The following is a 1,018-nucleotide window of genomic DNA, read 5'->3' as shown; positions in this document are numbered from 1 at the left end:
GCATCAATATCTACCCAAAGTTCATGTGCTGCTCAGGCTCTGAGTCCTGAGGCATGGAAGTGTGTGTGGGTAGGAATCACTTCCCGAGTGGAATGTGCTTTACAGCAGAGTTCAATAACAGTGGCTATTGATACTGATCGATCCTCAGAAAGAGTGCAATGTCCGTGTTAGCCCTAGAGGACTGAGGTGGTCCACACAGAGCAAACACTCAGCTTTATTCTGCAGGGTCGTTTGTTTGTTTTGTTTGTTTGTTTGGTTGGTTGGTTGTTGTTGTTTTGTCATCCTCCTCCTCTATAAGTTTTTCAAAACCAAACCAAACATATGAACAAAGCACAGCCATCTTTCATTTTTCTTTCTTTATTTGAGGGAGGAATTGTTTACTTGAGACGGGGTCTCTGTAGCTCAGGCTATGACACAGGATGACCTTAAATGTTATCCTCCTGGCTCTGCCTTCTGAAGGCTGGTCTCACAGGGCGTGCAATACTGTGCCTGGTTTATGAAGTGATGTGGTCAAATATAGGATGAGCCTGCACTTAGACAACTGTTCTATCAACTGAGATACAGTCCCAATATCTATTTGCATTTTCTTTTCTTTTTTCTTTTCCTCTTTCTTTGTTTCTTTTTCTTTCTTTCTTTCTTTCTTTCTTTCTTTCTTTCTTTCCTTCTTTCTTTCTTTTTTTTTTTTTAAGGCATTGTCTTCTTGCAGCCCAGGCTGGTCCTGTAACTAGAAGCAATCCTCCTGCCTTAGTCTGTCCAGAGATGGAATTATAAGTATGAGCCACCATGCTCGCTCTTGTTTCCATTGATCAACATGCAGAAATAATTGTTATACACGAAACTTAATGCGCATTTTAAGAAGCCACTGGAAAGCCTATAGACTAGAGGGAATGACCAATCAATACAATGCTTGCTACTCAAGAAAGAAGACCTGAGGTCAGATCCCCAGCACCCACACAAAAAATTGGACCTACAGCACATGCCTGTAACCCTAGTGCTTAGGGTGTGGAAAGGTGTGAAT

The sequence above is a fragment of the Rattus norvegicus genome, chromosome 18, assembly GCF_021556685.1.
Source record: "Rattus norvegicus strain SHRSP/BbbUtx chromosome 18, alternate assembly SHRSP_T2T, whole genome shotgun sequence".
Taxonomy (NCBI): domain Eukaryota; kingdom Metazoa; phylum Chordata; class Mammalia; order Rodentia; family Muridae; genus Rattus; species Rattus norvegicus.
This window is presented reverse-complemented; position numbering follows the sequence as displayed.